Raw genomic sequence first — 16891 nt, 5'->3', positions numbered from 1 at the left:
CACACTGAAGTTTGTATGTGAACTGAGCAGATGGTATTTAAATATTTTATCTTAATATTGGGGAAAGTGGAAAAGCCACAAGACAGGTAGTATTCATTCATCTTCTGAAATCCTTTCCTGAATATATATTTTGGTATTTCCACAAAGCTTGACTTGGCTACTACTGGGCACCAATTTAAAATGAGGAATATCTCTGTTTGGGATTTACTATAACCAGTGGAATCACTGGCGCTTGATGTTTTGACCAAGAACACAGATGCTGATGAACAGAAAATTTCAGCCACATCAGGTGTTTTTGGAGATTCAGTAGTTGGGATACCGCTATGAAAATATTCTATTAAGATAAATATTCTCAGAATTATTGATAACATTAATATTAATATAGGAGTTTTGTATTTCTGGGCACAGTGGATACTTTTCTATATTCTGCCACTGATTCAGTCCTAGAACTTTAAATAAATTTGTTTCAATGTTTCCATGCCTCTATTTTTCCATCTTTGAGATAGGGGATAATGGTGGTTATGAAATTAGAATTAATGCATCCATAGCACACATCAGATTTCCTAAAACAGAATAAGCATTTGATAAGTGTTAGCTCTTGCTACTAGCATTGCCATATTGGTGTTTCCCCCTATACAGTTGTCAGCCTTCTTAAGGAGACTCTTATACCAAGAGTCAAATGGGATGAACTCCAGTCATATTTCACCCTTTGTTAATTGTATAACAGTGAATGAATCAATTGCCTTCTCTATTTATGTTCTTGATGAAGTAGGTCTGTCCTAATCTTTCTTATATGCTACCCACATTGGTCACCAAAGTTAGAATCTTCAAAGAGAATACTTATCTATTGGGCATGCCTTCTACAATCTTTCACCTCTTTTACTGTTAAGAAAAATGTTACTGGAATCAAAATTTGAAGGGAATTTACTTATAGTCACCATTTTTTCCCCTGCATAAGTTGGCTTTTTCTATCCCTGATAGTCTTCTACCGGAGAATGCTGTTTGGTAACCCAAAAGGTATCATTCATTAAATAATGTAAACTAATAATCACATCTGATTTCCATAGTTTTCTAATGGCTTTTATGTAGAAATTTAAAGTTCTGCATAACCGATATTGCTAGTGGCTTTAATTTAAAACAAATCAAATTAGGACCTTGATATGAAAATGTCCATCCTGTTAAGCTTCTCAGTTGCAACTCATGGTTTGTGACTTGATTTAGGTACAGAAAAGTAATAATCTGCATTCATTATATATTGTTAATTTGTACAATGGCCTGAAAACCAAAAAAGAATGAAAGTACTATTCCCTAATTTACATTTTAACAGGAATTAGTGTGTAGAAAGTAATTTACAGCACATCAGAGTGTTCACATGCATTTGCAACCAAAATGGGCTGTGATACTCATTACGTACCTTAGGAAGAGCATCTGAATGTGGTTTGGTGGGTCTGGAATAATTCAGTGGCCTAACTGAAAGGGATTGTGAGTGGGTGTGAGGGAGACAGACCCCTTGTCTGAGATGGAAACGGATACCCGTTCAAGGAGAGAAGAGCTGAGTTTCCTAGGATACCCCTGCCTCAGGAGGCTGTAAGCTGGGCCTTGCAGCTTGTGTAGTATGTTTCTTCACCACGTAGTTTCAACCACAATGTTGAATGTGGGAATCAGGAATCTTCTTACCGGTCGTAGACTTGCTTAACTTCTATGTGTCTTATTTTTTCTTCTTCATTTTTGGAGGCCAGTGGGTCTTGTACTGTCAGGCACTTAGGGGACTCTCAGACTGCTTTTCCCACAGTAGAACTCAAGGATCCCACTTCCCTCTAGACTTGATTCTCTGCCACCAAGTTAGTTTCCAGTTTCCTCTTTGTGACTCAGTGTCAACTCTGTGATGTCTTTCCCGTAGGCTGAAAGGATTAGACAGAGAGGACCAGATTCTGTGAGCTTTTCACTTCGGTGGTAACAAATTGCTTCTTCTACTGGAGTACAGGGGAGGTAGAATTTGGAAATCATTTTTGTGTATTTTGGGTTACTTTAACTAAAGCCAGAATTTTTGTGCCAGCACAGATTCAGCTAATTCACATCTGGGAGTTGGCACTTCAAATCGACCAGCCTCTTTGATTTCTGCTGTTCTTTTGAGATCAAGAGGGTGTTGGGAAAAAACAATCCACGTACTAACTGCTCAACAACAAAACTGCAGAAAGTAAAAAGTTCATATTTCACTGACTGGAATGAAGCAGTTGTGTTGTTCAGTGAGAGCCCACACCTTGTTCTCCTCTTGAACAGAAATACAGAGCAGGTCTCCTGTGGCTTTTAATGAATGTGAGTGGTGCTGATCTGTGTCCAGGAATTTGATCTCCAGGCTGACCAAGAGGTCAGGAACAAAGAGCACATTTTTTACTCACCTTAGAGTGGACCCAGGTGTAATTTGTCAGATTTAGTAACTGTGGAGGAAGTGCCTTAACTTCTACAGCAGTAAAATTAGATCAAACCTAGGCAATGCGATTTTAAAATAGCTGAAATGAGACAAGAAAGTCCATTGAGTTTTTGTTCCAAAGGAATTGTTAAAATAGGGGTTTTTCTGTTTTCTCTTCCCTCATTTCATATCATAAACATGTTGAGTTCTTTCTTCCATTCATTTAGATGTAATTTTCTCAGCATTTTTCAAAGTGGGAGCTGAGAGTTGATTCTACTCTATGCAGCATTTATAATTGTGTTTGCACACAAATAGCTACAAGGTTGATCGTGTTTCTTTGTTCTGATCAGTACAATAGTACTTTATGTTTACCCTGTCAGAGTAGCTTCAGATATTTTTATTTCCAATTATAAGTTTTGTAATGCATCATGTATTTTGCTGACAGTCTTCAAGTTCTTGAAATAGCGAGCAAATTAACAGCAGATACCGAGTGCAAGGATTAGAAAGCCAATTGGCAACTCATGATACAATTCGGATGTGCGGATGGGTGGAATGGGCTCATTTATTTTATTTTCACAGTCGTACTTTGTAATTAACTAGGGCAATGAAAAAAAAAAGAGAGGAAGGAGAAAAGGAATGGAAGAAAAGAAAAAAGAATCTCTATGTTGGCAGAAAAGTCTTTTCCTGCTGCAGAATTTAATGATACAAACAGTGTTAAGACTGTACTGTTTTCTGGGATTCCAGCTTTTATGCAGATGGTTCCATAAAGCTATTGGCTCAGAAAGAGATCGTGGTGTGTGTGTGTGTGTGTGTGTGTGTGTGTGTGTGTGTGTGTTAAACAAATATGCATTCTGCTTTTACATGATTCTGTTTAAAGGCTCAGGCTAGCATTTCATTTTCCTTGGCACAGGTCCTATAGACTCTCCCATTATGAAACCTATGGCTGTTCTGCCCTGGTCTAGAGTTACAGAGCTCTGTTTACATTTTTGACTGCTTCAGAATGCAGCTGACTGTTCTTAAAGCTGCACTGGATCGGATTCACTTCTGGTTTAACAACTGTCCTGTTTATTTGAAAAGGCAGAAAGCAAAATTGATCACTTAGCTTCCTACCTCCATTGATAGTCAGTAAATACAATTTTGAAGGCTGGTTTATATAGAGCTTATCAAATTGGATGCACTTTGGATCTTTCTACCAGTTCTGTACAGCTCAAATCTTTCCATCCCCGTGTCTTTATTTGCAGAATCTGAGTGGTATTAAACTAGGGTTTTTGTTTTTGCTTATGCTTCATATCAACCATTAGCATCACCTCAATTTTTTTTATACTTTCGGAGAGCAAGTTAATTGACAAACAACAATAACCTTACATTGGAAAGTATATTTTACTTGAAGAACTTTGAAATGTGTTGCGTCATTGAATCTCACGAGTCTTTAAAATAAGCAGTGTATGTATGAATAATAACAATAATCAACAGTGTAATGCTCACTTATAAGTTTTTATACATAACAAAAGCTGCTAGTCAGTGTTGCTTCCTTTTGATAAAGGAGCCCAAGATCAACAAAAGTTTTAGATAGCAAATGTGACTTTTCCAACATCACAGAGTTAATTTGAAGAGTGAAATGGGGCAAGAATCTGAAATTCCTTCACTGATTTCCTTTGATTACACTGGCTATTTTAATAACCACAGAAGTGTATCTAATTCTTGACCTGAAGCACCTTGGGAGGGGGCCCATGTCATCCTAGAAAAGTTAGCTCTTACCATCCACTTGCAAAAACAGTGCACACAAATGCAGCCAATATTTATCAGGAACTTTCAGGATTAAGTGGTAAGGCGTGCATTTAGGAAAAGACAGAAACGTAAAAGGAGCATAGGAAAGAAAAGATTCAGCACCTTGCATGTTATGCTCCTGAGACTAGGAATTTTAAAAAAGAAAATTTATACTTTATTGTGTTGTAAGACACGGGTCAACTACTCCTGGTCCTTCTTCTAAGAGAGAACTTCACACATAGCACACATCAGGAGTCAAGCATCGGCGGCATGTGACTTTTTCTCCTGAATCACCAACGAAGCAGCGAAGAAAGGTGACAGTCTGGGTATATGCAGCAAGAAGGCAGTGCTGGCGATGTGCCCCAGCTGCAGTGAGGCTTGGCAAAGGCCCACACACTGTGCTCAGAGGGATCTAAACCTTCACATTGAGATACTACCAGCTGGCTGCTGCTGGGCATTCCTTCATTTTCCTCATGTTTTGTTCACAGAATTCTTCCTTCCTTTGGTGCACAGTTGCTGCTAGTAGATAGTAGAAGATGATAAAGTGGCTGTATACTCCCTAAGGACAGGGCTTTGTTTGCCTTGCTCTCCATACTACCCCAATGACTTACAGTAGGTGCTAAGTCCCTAGCTAGTAAATGAATGAATGAATGAATGAATGAGTGGTGGTGGTTGTAAAGACACCGATGTGACTGATGAACTACAGACTCACACACAGGAGACACTCAAGTGCAAAACAAGTAAAATCTTTCCAATATGAGATTTTATTATATGTACGGTCAAGCATAACTATGAATCTACAATGTGGAAGACTGGAGATATTAGAGGAAATGGAATGGATCAAAGTCCTAATCTTTGTCCATGGGTTTCAAGCACAAACCTGGATCACTCAGAAACATAGAGCTTTATTGAGTCCCTCTTCCCTTACACCATGAGGTCTTTAGGCTAGCACAGGATGCCAAGTATTGTCCACATACAGTTATCATACTATTGCTTTTAAGTCTCACAGTAAGCAACAAATGAAATAATTCTGCCTCTGCTTCTGAGATGAGGACATTAAAGATTAGAGAAGTTAAATAACTTATCCAATAGCACTCATTAGAACTGCAAGTCAATCCCAGATATGTTGGCCAAGCTTTTGTTTTTTTATGACTTGTCATAGATTTTACACATGATTGAAAAAATCATGTATGTTAGGTTCCTGGTGCTTAGCAAATGCCCAATAAATGTTGTTATCCTCCCTGAAATGCAACAGTTATTAATTTTGTGGTGGCCATTGCTAATTATTTGTTTGCTTGATTAAGTTTTGGTTCTTTGGTGATATACCAGGATAGGAGATAAGAGATAAAAATTCACAGAAACAATGTGAATTGGAGACTTAGTTTAAGAAAATGTCTACTTTCATGTGTGTAGGTATGAAGATGGGTGAGAAAATTTTAAATGCGAATATTTTGCAGTTTCTTTGTATGGTGAGTGGGTTATGACCTGGTTAAGTAGAAATCATGTGGGGAAAAAAATTTATATATTTGCCACATTTGATCCGAAGGCATGGAAGAGTGAATAGATGTCTGTTAAACTGTTAAATGAAGACATATGGGGCATTTTTAAGGTCACTTACATGCACTATCATTTTCTATGTATGAATAACGCTTGGCAGTGTGTTTTCACCCAGGAAAAATAAAGGTGATGTTGAATAGTGACTATAAATTGAATGTGGAATGTTCCATGGGGGCCGCTCCTAGACGAAGTGTGTGGCAAATTTGAAAGCCTCTGGGTTAGCAGAATGTGTATAGATTCTGCAAGGAGCAGAAAAAGGTGAACTGTAAATCTGTTTTAATTCAGGAGAGAATATAAGAAGACTGTTTTGCTCAAGTATTAGAAAATAGCACCTTGGTTAAATTGTAAATACAGTTACCATGACTAATAATATCCACATATGAGATTTGCAGTAAGCAATGAGATGAAATGGCAATGAGAAGAGAAGCACCTGGTATAAAAGGACAAGTTAGCGGAAGTGCTTAGGATTGAGCCTAAATAAGATTCTTCTAAGATAAAATTTCCTACGACAGGATGTGAAGGGGCTGGTGATATGTGTGGATGAATTTAGGTATTTTAAGCCCTGGGTCTAGAATGGTGGGTTTATAACATGTATCAGTTTAAATAAAAAGTTGTGCCAAGCTTTCATGTAGGTCTACTCTAAATCAATACTGAAGGGTGAGTAAAATCAATGTAATGCTTGCAAAGGAAGAGTGGGGCGTGGCTAACGCTGATCTTCCATTTGTTTGCTGAAATTGATTATGTACTTCTTTTATATAGTGTATACAGAATCATTTTATATTCAAGTAAATGACTCTGATGGCTGCCTGGCTTAAGAAACAGTGATGACTGTTCTACTCACTATATTTCAACTTATTGTGTGTATTGAAATTCTGGGATACACTAAACGTGAATATAATACACTGTACTGATATTCTTTGACACGTGAGAAGTAGCTTAGAACAACATGATACTCTAAAGAGGATTATTGAAGATGTCTTAATGATTTAAAAGTCCACTTCCTAAACCACTATTCATAAATGGGTTTTTATTTTTATTTTTAATCAGTAATCAATAGAAAAAGTCTTCTCACTTAGATATTTTCAGAATAAAATAGAATACGTTAGAATAGAACCTCATCACAAAATTGTTGAGCAATGGGGTACAGTCTGTTAAGCTGCTGTTTAAAATACCCCTTTCCATATAATCACACTGACACAATTTCCAAGTACTCAATTTTAGACCCCATTTCTTATAACTGACTGGGAAGAAACCAGATGCTGACCTAAATACTTGGGTCCCTGCAACTAACATAAAAGATTTGGATGGACTATTCCTTCCAGGGCAGGTGGCTGACCAAGTCCGTTTGGGCCAAGCACCTACTGGTGTGCATAAGCTCTGCCACTCTGAGGTGACCTGATAGAAGAGCTTGAAAACAGGAAACCATCCCTGCCAGTGAGTGCAAGAATCAAGGCAGGGAGCAGTCCAGCAGCCCAGACCAGGCCAGGTTACAGTACCTGCTAACATACCTGTAGGTCAGATCTGGGGTTGAGCCAGGCTAGGCCAATTGATAACACCCACTGACAGATCTGAGAACCAGGACAGAGTGCAGGATAGGCCGGGTTGGGCACACACAAGCACATGTAAGATCTGGGAAGAAGATGGGGAGGAACGAGTCTGGTAGGGGTCAACAAGGACTCCCCTGCTGGACCACTGCTCCTAATGGTGAGCATGAGTCCTGGGAAGGGGACACACCAGGCTAGGCTGAGCTACAACACACATTGGCCTGCATGTGAGCTGAATTAGGAAGAAAGCCAGGCTGGGCTAAGCTATCATACCTACTGGTGCAGGCATGAGCCAGAGTAAGTGCAGACTGGTCGGGATTTGTGACAGCATCAGCTGGCAAGTGCTGGGAATAGGGGCAAGTCCTGTCAAGCTAGACTGCAGAACCTCCTGCAAAGTACAAGATCCAGGGCTGGGAGTAGGTCTAATAGGGAAACCATTGGCATCTCTCTGACGGGCTGCAGCTCCCACCAGTAGGCATGAGAACCAGGGCTGCGTGTGGACCTGCTAGACAGATGTTAGCACCCACCAGCATAAGTGTGAGTTGGATAGTTGGGTTGCCTGGGCTGAGCTAGGCTGCAGGATCCACTGGTGTGTGCAAAACACAAGTGGGGTGCAGGACAGATCAAACCAGGCTGTTAGACATACTGTCATGTCCAGGAACCATGGCCAGAGGCAGGCCTGGTGAAGGTTGTTGGGGGTAGCTCCAAATGGGTTAAATTCCCAAAGGTGTACATGATGAGTGAGTGTGTGTTGGACAGGGTTAGACTGGACTGCAGCATTCATTGGTTTGTGTAAGAAATGGGACTAGAGACAGAACTGAGTGGGCAATTGCAACCACCAGTGTGTGTAGGCTAATGTAGGTGATGAACTAAGCCAGACTTTATACTGGTTAGAACACACAGAGACAATTCTGGAGTCATCTCAAGCACAAGGTTTCTTTGGGAATCCCTGGCCAACTGAACCCCTGGGCTCAGCACTCCAACCACAGGGAGAATCGCAGGATCTGTGGTGTGTGTCAGAACTGAAGACCTCCTCAGTGGCTAAGACAGAGAAGTGGACAACGTGCCCAAACGCTCATGTGGAATATGGAAGTCCATTCAGAGGACATCTAGTACCATAGCAGGGGATAGAGGTTAGAACATATTGGACAACTCACCCAGCCAAGCATTGCCACCAAATATTTGGGTGAATGGAAACTCTAAGATGAACTATGTCAACCAGTGGACCTTGGAAGAATTCCCTGATCCTTGAAGGAATGAAAGCAGCAGCATTTCAGAACTGTTGAAACCACTTGAGCAGAACCTTCAGAGCGTGCTCGACGTTGGGGACCCTTGGAATGACGCTGGGTGGCTGTCCCCCACCCCTGAGTGCTGAGCCGGTTGAGATGTTGTGTGGTTTCTCCCTTTCTCTCCTCCCTTCATCCAGATGCAGGAAGAAAAAAAAAATGAAAAGAAAAGAAACTTCAAAACAATTGTCTCATCCACTTTCCCCTAATCCTCAACCCTTCCCACCCTGGTTAGTGATTCACTTGGGCATATATCCTTGTCAATTATGTGAACATCATACAAAATTTAAAAAAAAAGAAGATCTGGGTGTAGTGCTCCTAGCTTCAGCCTGGCTAAGCCTTGGGTGTCACAGTATTTGGGGAGTGAACTAGTGGATCAAAGATCTTCTTTCTGTCACGGTCACTCTGATTTTCAAATAAATTAATGAACCTTTCAAAACCATGCTCATGGAGGAGCTGTTTGGGCTAGCAGTGGTTAGGACCCCAATTAAGTAAGACCGTAAGGTCTGAGTACCTGAGTTAGTTGGCAATAAAGATGGCTCAAGTAATTGGGTTCCTTTCACTGACATTGGCAACCTGGGTTGTGTGCCTGGTTCCCGGCTTCAACCTGACCCAGATCCAGCTATTGCAAGTCTTTAACATATTTTAGCTGATGGGAACTCTATCTCTCTGCCTTTTGCCTTAAAAAAAGAGGGAATAATAACTTGATAATGGCAAAATTTTCTTATAAAGATGCTCCTGAATGCTATTTATCACCTCAACTCTTCCTTTGGTTTTATGATTTAAGAAAAATTGTGTAAAACTAGTTTTTTAAAAGACTCATGGGATTCATTTGTAGATTTTGCTTTTATATAACAAGTGAGTTTATATCCTTGTAAATTTATATAATTCAACAAGATTAAAACAGAAGCAGCAACTGGGAATGAAAATTTTAAGCTATGCTGATGCTGGCTCTGTTACAGTTCCTTAATGCTTGGCGCTTTTTAAGATGAAACAGCAAAGACTTGCTCCTTTCCTCAGCTAACTTCAGCATTCCTCTTAAAGCCTCAGCACTGTGAAAGAAGTACTTACCTTTCGGGTCACCAAAATGAGCAGACAAAATGGGAAACTCTGTGTGTGTGTGTGTGTGTGTGTGTGTGTGTGTGTGTGTGTGTGTGTGTGTGTGTGTGTGTGTGTTATACTGGAGATGACATTTGTGCTTTTAAATAGCTCTTATCAGGGGCAACTTGTGTGTGGTTGTTGGCTCCAACAGCAGGCTTCTGTGCCTGTGTTGGCTTCAACAGCAGGTCCACAGGCAGACATGAAAAGCAAGGACATTATCAGAGTCCTGTGTGCCTTCCTACATTCACAATGTAGATGCTGTGTGATGTCAATACTAATGAGAAAATCTGATATTATGCAGGGGAAGGATTTTTTAAGGTAATTGACTGTAATTCTATAGAGGTAGAACTTTGTTCTGAAAGATCTGAGAGAGAGAGAGGGATCACTTCTTAGGCAGTTTTGAAGTTTGACTATCCATGAAAGAGCAGGTTTGATGGGCTATAATGTTGCTTCTGAGACTGTGACTGTTGACAGTTATGAGTTTTCAAGAAGAGTCTTGCAAAGAACGGAATCATTTGATTATTGATAAAGCAGTATGTAAATATGACAGAGAAAAATCCATTCTCTTTGTCTCATTTGAATATATTGAATTAAATATTCTTGTGCTGAATGAGATCTAGAAAGCTTTTGTGGGTTTTTTTGAGTCTGTACAAACAAAAAAGAAAAGAATCAAGAGAAAATAGTTAATGCAAAAAATTATCAAGGATAGAAATCATGCAAGAAGTCAGAGTCGCGGTTCTTAAGGTTATTTCTCTTAAACTGTAAAAACTCTTATTAGTTATTTTCTCTTCCTGGAAGTTCTATTTTATTTCCTCCTCTCATTTTACATTTCTTGTAATTTTCTTGCTGTGAATAAGTTTCATTTTATTCTCAGAAAAAAAAAAGATAATAACATCTGGCTGCAAACTATGTACCTAGGGGTAATATTGAATTAAACTCTCCTAACTCCATCCTGTCAGCATATATTTTGTTGATGATAGGGTCCATATCATGTACACACACTTCACACATAATCTGTGAGCAGATCATTCCAAAAGATGGGGTGGTAGAAATATATACTCATCAACAAGCGCTGTGGTTTGCCTGACCATCCTTGCAATGGAAGGATTCCCCCAAATCCCCAGATCTGTGTGTCATTCTGCTGAAAACTTTTGCTTGCTCTTATAAATCAGAATTGACAAAGAAAGAAGAGCCTAGAGGTTCGTTTGCTGCTGAACTGGCTGATGCAGACTTCTTGGGCCTAAAGTTTGATTCAGTCCTGAACTTGCCACTCTGGGATGGGGGTTATTGTGTCTGACGTTTCACAGGGTGCTCCTTTGGTCAAGGGAAGCCTAGCGCCTGCCTACCTTTGCTTATTTGTATTCCAGTGCAGTAAACTCCCCTTCCCTTGTGTGTCTTTGTTCTGTTAATCTGAAAAACAGGGCTCGACTTGTGATTAGTCCTTGGAGCTTGTTTCTATTAATCAGTCTGCAAAACGGAGTAACTTGGATGCTTTTGTGTAAAAGCTTAATGCAATCTACTTGTCAGGCTCTAGTTTAGGCTGCTTGGTTGGCCTTAAACACTACCAGTCAATGAAATTTGATTTTTATATGCTGACTGCATTGTCAAGGAAGAAAATATTGTTTGAAAAGACAAGGAGGGGGAGGAAATGCTACTTTTGAATTGTGGAGCTGTGTTGAAGGGGGAAGAAAGGTTTATAGAAAACAGAACTTTGTAACCTGGTTGTGTTATACAATAAACTTCATAGTACAGTTGAGTGGAACAGAAAATAAGGCATCATTCCTGTTACAATCTGGAAGTATGGTGTCAGGTAAAGGTTGTCTGTTAATAATTTTACATGAATTTGAGATGTAATTCTCTTTTGATACTTAAAGTGGGAATATCATCCTTTTAGCTACAGTATTAGGTAATTATAAAAAGACCTAGCACAATCTTGAGACCTAGTACAATTTTTTTTAGCTTTTTTTCTTTCCACTTTCCCTTGTGTGAAATGACCTTGCTAAAGATTAAAATTATTCTACCTGTCATATAGGGAAAACTCTGTATCTCAATTTCCTTATCTTCATCACCAAGGGACAGGAACTGACCTACCTGTGGAGATAAAGTGTGGGTTAACTGAGTGATTATAAATTGCTTCATAAAATGCTCATTATCACCATCTTTAAAAAAAATCTCCCAATGCAAATGTGCAGAGGACAGCATTGCTGGAAGAGAGTTTTTAATACATAATTTTTCCCAATGGCTTCAGTATTCTAGGAGATACATAATTCTACTGAAGTTGCCTTTTAAATCTATAAAAATTTCTAGTAAGTTTAGCATGCATTGCTTGTGAAATAACTATCACCCCACCCCAGCATGTGAAAATTTGTCGACATATATGCGAGGAGTAAATTCACAGAGGTTCAAATTAAATTTGTCATCAGTGATAAATTTAGTTCTACATGATAGTTTAATAAGTGCTTCAGCTTGATTTATTGGTTTTGTTAGTTAACAAGAGTGTATTATGTCTTGTGCTGAACTTAGCAGAGGCATTTTCTGACTAAACCTGCCTTGATTAAATACAAAAATGAAGGTCTCATTTTAGTCACAGAGGTAATTATTTTAGGACTAAATTGGAAGGTAAGCACACTGCAGTCCTGTCATTAATATTAAAAAAAAAAAAAAGGAAGGAAGAAAAAGGAAAGAAATGTCAAAATGTGAAAGGAAAAGTGCTAAAAAGACTCTGGTTCTTTATGTTTGTACATACTTTCTTTCCTTTGTGTGTATGCACCCTGTTTTACTGGCAGAGGCTTAAGATGCAGCTCTTGCATATATAATCACTAATGAGTGTCAGGATTCAGCTGCTAATTTGAAAGGCTTTGTGGCTCTTTCACCCCAGACACTAGCAGCTTCATTAGGCACTGCTTTGTCCAGCCCGACCTTTGCTGGCCTGCAGATCACAGCTAAATAACAACATTACACCAACACCCTCCCAGTTGAAACAGTCCAGACACGATTCCTTGGGTGCGTATCTTATCAGAATCTCCTACTGACATAAACTTGGGTGTCCCTGCAGCTTGCCACATAATTGGGATTACCTTCCCCCCAAAGAAGTCCTATTTACTCACACCCGTGGGGATGTTCAGTTGATTAGAGAATTGAGTTTTAGGGCAATTAAGAAACTTCTGGATACGTATAAAATGTATGTATAAGGCATGGCTTTTAAAATTTGTTTTTGGGGATGGTTTTTGTGAAACCAGCAGACAGCCACTGATAAAATGGGTCTATACCTCTCTTGACTGGGGAAAAGTATATGCATCCCATCAAATGATATTAAGTAAGAATGGAAAATTAAATCCAATGAAGTTTCTTCTTTGGAGCTGTGCCTTTGGGACAGAAATGTCCTTACAATTAAATTGTGGAGCAAGCAGCAGCAAGAGGCCTTTCTGTTTGCTGGAATTTTCCAAATACTCTGACAAAGGAAAGGAAGGCCATGATGTTGCAAACTTTGGATTGTAGGGACAGAATTATTATTATTTTTCAGTGACATTTTGTGAATTTCCCCTTGTACTGTTCCCAGTTCCCAGAGAGATCATCCTGCTTTCATTTAAAACTTTCATCATCTTTTGCTATGAAGCAGTAGACAAGAGGAGGCAGTTTGTCACACAAAATCAGCAACCAGAAAAATGGATCCTGATAAGCTTCTTTCTCCCAGATCCAGCCTTCCAGGTCAGGTTTCCAGGGATCTTATTTTGAAGTGATTTGTATTCTGTGTCCTTTTTGCAGAGAGTCATAAAATTAGAGATGGGAAAGAGCTCTCTGATGACATCACTTTTTCCACCCCCTCGGCCAGTGTGGTCTCTCCCTCGGCGTATTCCCTGGTGTTACATTCAACTGAGTTTCAGATAGTAAGTCCAGGGAGGCTTCTCGTCCAGGCCCTTCAGGGACGGTGTCCCACGGTCCTTGACATGTGGATAGTTTTCAGGCATGCAAGCTGACGGTTTTAGAGAATGTTTCTATGTTCTTCTGTGCAATCTCTTACTGTTAGCACTTGCCTCTAAGCCTTCAGGAGGTTTTCTTTCCTCCATCAAAAGCAGCCTGTTCATGTTGCGAACAAAGAAAGAATACACACAGGCATGGTTTCGTCCTCTCGTTCAGAATGACGACATGATTAGCAGGGGGTTCTTCATTATTTACCGTGTGCCTGAGACATGCCTAAATTTGAATGGTTCATAAATTTTACCTATAAATGAATCTCGTAAATCCTGAGCAATGTCATAGACCCCGTGACTACAGCCATTCAAAACTTCATTGCTTTTTGAGACTTTTCAAGGGTCTAGAATGAGATAAGCACTTTGTGAACATTTGTTTTTCGTTGGAAACAATTAAATTAGTCAGAGTTCTCAGTGCACGAGACATTGTCATCATTTGCCTATGCCTCATATGCTCACCCTTAATGTTATCATGTTATTTATTCTTTTATGAATAACATAGTGAGCTTCCTAGATTAACTAACACACAGCTTGAGATCAAGCACACTGACAATAAAGTGTTTTGCCCTCTTATTTCCTTGCCTTCCTTGTACAGGTACACATTATTTTGAATTTTGTCTTTGTGTTTCCTTTGTTTATTGAGATGCTTCTGCAGCACACAAACACGCACATGTAGACAATGAACTGCTATTGTTACTTTATTAAAAGTGATACTGTGAGTTTCTGTTATGGAGGAATAAATTGCTATGATATTAGCAACCAGCTACAAACTTTGGGGAAAAAAAAAACCTACCTAATGGCTGTGAAGAGTGTGCAAAACAGGCACAGTTGGGGGAGGGGGTGAATTGAAACTCAGAGAAGATGATAGAGGAGTTTTCTTTTTTTCTGTGGTTTTGTTCTGAGGGTAGCCACAGTCCAGTGGGGTTGTGAAATGGGTGATTAAAATTCCAACACAGAACTTGTATTCTTTTTGGCAGGGAAACACCTTTGAAGAAGCTCAGAATAACCACATTATTAGAGAGTGAATGGGAATCCTTCCCAAGCCTGCCCACCGTTGCCATCAGAAAGAGGGGGCTCAAACAGGAGAACATCAAGTACAATGCATAAATGCTAGAGAATCTCTGCCCCTTCCGACATGCTGTGTGGGCAGATTGTAAACAATATGAACTGAGATCTTGGCTGCTGCCTGCCACGGGCATGACAGAGTTTAGAAATGCCCTTCCAAACAATGTAATCTAAAATCCCCACAATTTAACATTTAAAATATCTGCTGTTATCTGGCATGAGAAGAGTCATAATGGTCAGTGTGCTGGCATGACTGGCTAATCTTCCACCTGCATATTTGTATGTGCCGGCATCCAATATATGTGCAGTTTGAGTCCTAGATGCTCCACCTCCATTCCAGCTTCCTGCTTATCACCTTGCCAAAAAATAAAGGTTGGCCCACAACTTCGGTTCCTGCACCCACCAGGCCCATAAAGCTTTTGGCTCATGACTTCAGATGAGGTCAGCTCAGCTCTGGTCATTTCTGCCATTTGGGGGTGAACCCATGGATGGAAGATCTCTCTCTCTCTCTTTCCTTCTCTACATAAAAGAGCCAGAATAATGTTACCCATTGTCAACAGAAAAGACAGTCAGCAGTGGCAATCTTTTTTGAAAATTATTATCTAGAAAATTATATATTTCAAAAACCACCAAAGATGCTACTCTCTCGTTTCCCCATCTACTTCCTCTTCTGCAACACCTCTGAAGTAAAGGACATTATTACACCTTATTAACAGTTCACCCAGATTCCAGACAATGCCCCATCTATGTATTCTGTATTTGCAAGCTTCATGTTCATGTCGCTGTCCACAGATAACAGCTAACCCTTTTACTCCATGATCCACTTCAGTTTTACCTTTACTGGCTTTCCTGTTACTCCATTGAGTAAAGATTTGCAGTTGAGGGGTGCGTGCTACAGATTCCTCACCACTGACACAGATCCAGCAGAGGCAATCGGAAAGAGTCAGGTGTTAGAATAATCAGACAGGACTCCTGAAACAGCTATTATCATTACACTAAGTGAAGAAGACATGTTTAGAATGATGAAACAGTTGAGAAATCTCAGAAACAAAATAGAAAGCAGAGAACCATGTGATAGTTTTGGAATTCAGAATGGGATACCTAGATGTATCACTCATTGGATGATTGAATAGCAAAGTGGCTAATAGAGAAGAGAATGCATAAACATAAGGTAATAATTTTCCCTTTTCTGTTACATAACTTTCCATGGTATCAGTTATCTCAAGTCGATTGTCATCTGAAAATATTAAATGGATGATTTCAGAATTGAAAACGTATAAGTTTTACTAGCTTTGAAAAATATGTTGAATTCTCACACTGCCCAGCTCCATCTCATCCACAGTGGGAGTTGCACGTCTGTCTAGTGTATTGCCCTGCAATGGCTATAATAGTCAAAGCTGGGCTAACCTGAAGGCAGGAAACAGAGACTGCATCCAGTTCTCTCACATGAGTGGCTGCAGCTTAAGCATGTGGTCTTCTGCTTTCCTGGGTGCATTCTCAGGGAGCTGGATTTGGGAGAACAATGGATAGTCAATCCAATGCTCCATTGTGGGATGCCAATATTGCAAGTAATAACCTAACATGCACCGTGACACCAGCTCTGAAAATGAGGAATGACTGGGAAACAAACAGACCTATGTGACAATATCAAAAGACCAAATAGAGAGATACGAAAAATAAAACAAAAAATGACAGAAATAGGTTTCTAAAGTCACCAAATTTGGAGAAGACATAAATGTATAGATTGAAAAGTTTATTGGGGGCCTGCACTGTAGCCTCACAGCTAAACAGCTAAATCTTTACCTTATATCCATCAGATTCCCATATGGGCACCAGTTCATATCCTGGCTGCTTCACTCCCTATCCAGCTCCCTGCTTGTGGCCTGGGAAAGCAGTCAAGGATGGCCCAAAGCCTTGGGACCCTGTACCCGTGTGGGGGACCCTGACGCTCCTGGCTCCTGGCACTCAGCTTTGTATCAGCTCAGCACTGGCCCTTGAAGCCACTTGGGGAGTGAACCAGCAGACAGAAGATCTCTCTATCTATTTATCTCTATAAATCTTTCTTTTTAATGAAAAATAAAATAAAATAAATCTTTTTTAAAAAAGTTCTTCAGATCCCCAGCAGGGAAAATATGCATAGAGGCATCATCGCTGAACTATAAAGACTAAAGAAAATGAGAAAAGAGTTAA

The 16891-nt window shown here is 39.7% G+C and overlaps 1 protein-coding gene and 1 pseudogene across 2 annotated transcripts in view; one reads left to right on the top strand and one right to left on the bottom strand.

Moving 5' to 3' along the window:
* Positions 1 to 16891, top strand: part of MPPED2 (metallophosphoesterase domain containing 2) — a 183071-nt gene that overhangs the window by 98909 nt on the left and 67271 nt on the right. The window lies entirely within an intron of this gene.
* The window catches only part of LOC121156477, a 58325-nt pseudogene continuing 56773 nt past the window's right edge, over positions 15340 to 16891 (bottom strand).

This window comes from Ochotona curzoniae, unplaced genomic scaffold, assembly GCF_017591425.1.
Source record: "Ochotona curzoniae isolate NIBS_2020 unplaced genomic scaffold, NIBS_Ocur_1.0 contig_3432, whole genome shotgun sequence".
Lineage (NCBI taxonomy): Eukaryota > Metazoa > Chordata > Mammalia > Lagomorpha > Ochotonidae > Ochotona > Ochotona curzoniae.
Note: the sequence above shows the minus strand (reverse complement) of the source record. Positions and strands in the feature narration are given on the sequence as shown.